The sequence below is a fragment of the Borostomias antarcticus genome (genome assembly GCF_949987555.1).
Source record: "Borostomias antarcticus genome assembly, contig: scaffold_273, whole genome shotgun sequence".
Lineage (NCBI taxonomy): Eukaryota > Metazoa > Chordata > Actinopteri > Stomiiformes > Stomiidae > Borostomias > Borostomias antarcticus.
This window is the reverse complement of record NW_028176787.1, coordinates 71,548-74,954: the sequence shown is the minus strand read 5'-3', so window position 1 is coordinate 74,954 and position 3,407 is coordinate 71,548.

Below are 3,407 nucleotides of genomic sequence, written 5' to 3'. Positions count from 1 at the left end.
GGAAGCCGTGATAAAAGAAGGTTTCGAGGAAGCGCTCAGGCTAGATAAGGGGAAGAAACAGCAGTTGGTCATTGTTATTGATAAGCACCATCCTCAGCAAAAACTGATTACCGAGATTATGAAAAAAAGAGAGTTAAGGCAACCTTCATCATGAACTTTATCCATATACTTGAATATCTGTGGAAAGCCGGTCACTGCTTATATGACAAGTGGGATGAGGCTATTGCAAGCTGGGTGGCAGAACAGTCCCTCAAGATACTCAGGGGAGAGTCTTACAAGGTGTCCCGGGGAATCTGGCAAAGTGCGAGCAAAAGAGGTCTGATAAAACGTGAGGCCATTGATAAGTGTGCAGACTATCTTCCAAAAACCGTACTAGGCTATGACAAGACGCTGGATGCTGGCTATCAGATTGCCAGTGGAGTCGTTTAGGAAGCTTGCCGCCATTGGATCAATGACCGTATAGATCTACCCGTGGCAAAGTTGAATTTGCAAGGGCAGAGGCTGTGTTGAAGCTACGCTCACTGGATTCAAGTGGATATTGGCAGGCGTATTGGAACTTCCGGAAGGAATGCTCTCGCCTTCGTAATCATGGAGAACTAATGAATGTGGCGTCGTAGCAAGGGAACCACACCCAATACAGTTTGAAAACTTAATCTCTGCCGATTAAAAAAACAGTAGAAAGGCTTGAGTCTGCTTTTTGGTGCTATATTAGGCTTACGATCGTGCAATAAAGAATGACTGATTAATAAACTATATCGAATTTCACGGACAGAAGTAGTTTTTCATCGTCTAAAGTAAAAACTACCTAGGCACAAAAAGAAATACCCGTGAAATGTAAGGATCTCTTGACTTTCATTGACAAGCTGGAAAAACATGGTGGCTCAAGCGAATTAAGGTTTAAGTTGAGCCAGTTCTAGTAATTACAGAAATCTGTGATCGCACATTAAAGAAAGGCGGTCCTGCGCAGTTGTTTGAGAACCAGAAAGGCTATGACATGCTGGTTCTTGGGAATCTGTTTGGTACCCAGAAGCGTATTGCCATGGGTATGGGGCAGACGGATATCAGTGCCCATAGAGAGGTCGGTAAGCTATTGCCTACCTGAAAGAGACAGATCCTCCCAAGTGGCTTAGGGACACAATGGACAAGCTGCCACTGTTAGGGCAAGTGTTGCATATGGGCCCAAAGTGGTTAAGCCTGTGCCTTGTCAGTAGGTGATACTCCAAGGTGGTGAATTAGACTTGACCAAACTTCCCATACAAACCTGCTGCCTAGGCGATGCGGCTCCATGAATAACCTGCCCACTGGTTATTACTCAAAGCTCGGAAAAGGAGCGCCAAAACCTTGGGTTTTATCGCCAGTAACTTCTCGGTAAGAATAAGCTGATTATGCGCTGGCTACCTCACCGTGGTTCCACGCTTGATTCCAGAAACTAGCTGGGAAAATTTCCTAATACCCCTTTTCCTGTTTAGTGACTTTAGGCCCTGATCAGGCAACCATTCTTGGTGCAATTACACCCATTCCGGACTCTTTATCGGAATACGCGTTTGCCGGCTTGCTGAGGGACAGTAACACAGAGCTGATAAAAAGTCGTATTACGATTTCTAGGTGCCTGCAAGTGCTGAGATTGTACTTGCAGGCTTTATATATCCTAGGGCAATGGCTGATGAGGCCCCTATGGTGATCATCCCGGCTATTACAATGCGAATGAGTCATTCCATGTATTTACGGTGGAGTGTATCACTCATCGGCGCAATCCCATTTACCACAGTACCTATACAGGACGACCACCAAATGAGCCTGCAATACTGGAGTTGGCTTTTAACGAAATCTCCGTCCCTATTCTTAAGAAGCAGTTCCCGGGAATCGTTGATTTTTATCTGCCATCTGAGGATTGCTATTATAGACTGGCTGTCATTACCATGCGTAAAGAGTAGCCCCACATGCCAAGTTAGTTATGTTATGGGTCTGGTCATTCCTGCGCCAGTTCATGTGTACACAATTTGTGATAGTCACTGATGATGATGTGAACGCCAGAGGCTGAAATGATGTGATATGGTCCATGGCAACCCGTAGTGACCCGAGGAGAGACTCTGTCTTCATTGAGAATACACCAATTGACTATTTGAACTTTGCGTCATCCGTCGCTGGTCTTGGGTCAAAAGCCTAGTTTGATGCCACCAACAAATGGCAGGGTGAAACAACCCGTAAATGGGGAACGGCAATCTCAATGACAAATACTGTCAAGGAGCGAGTTGATCAGACCAAGAGCCAACTGAGTATAGATTATGATTGAACATATTTAACGCAATGTTCGACTTTTTTATAGCACATGGTAGTTTCAAATCCATGATTTACCAAGAGTTACAGCGCAAATAGCGTATGTTAACGCGCCATAATTTGGTGCAGCTCTTTTGATACAACAATGCAGCCGCTAAAACATCATGGCTTTCGATATATCCGGTAACGAAAAAGAGACGGTTTTATGGTGATATGACGTCGTCAAACCAATAACTACATAACACCGTTTATTGTGAACGCATCCTACGCCAATACCCTAGATTATTCATTCTTCCCACCAGCGCGTGATCATTTGGACGCTATCATCCAGCAGCTTGAATCAACTCTCCAACGAGAGCATGGCACCATAGGGTAGCTACATCCAGACTGAAGGCACGAAGTGTTGCTCCTTCTCCTCCAAGGGTATATGGATAAGCAGGCCAATGATTAGCCGCAGCAACCGTCGGTAACTGGTGCGACGGTGAGCAGAGAAATCTCGTCCGGAAAAATACCACTAGACAACTGATCAGCTTGTTTGGTTCTGTCGCAGTCCGGTGTAGCGGCTACAGCCATCGGAAGCAATCCCGCATGTTTCCGATGGCTGCTCAGTTAAACCTCAATACTGGCAAGTACTATGATGCCATGAGAGGAAAAATTGTCACCAATGTCCTAGATCGTTCTTATGATCGAACAATTAAGCGACATCGTGAGAGTTGCCACAGTATGGTTGAAAAACGACAACCATCCACCTAGTAGCGATACGGCTCAAACCTTTGAGGCCTTGTACGAACAGAGCAAGGTTTTGATTGAACCAACAGAAAACCTGCAGATCCTCAATTTTGACGGGAATGACTTAGTAAAGCGCTAGGAATGGTTGAGGGAAGCCACCGAGAAGAACGCGCATAAGAGTCAGCAAAAGCTGCAAACCAAGCTCAGTCCGGGAGAGAAGAAAGATCGCAAACGCATGGCATAGGTAGCCGCTGTTTATACGATAAAACCCAATCCTCGAACAGCAGAATCGATCATGGATATGGATCGAAAGAGCGACCACATTGTTAAATTACGTCCTTAGGCAGGAATAAGAGAGTGTTGGCCTGTGTAGCAAGAAAGGCGTAAACCGTGATAGAAGA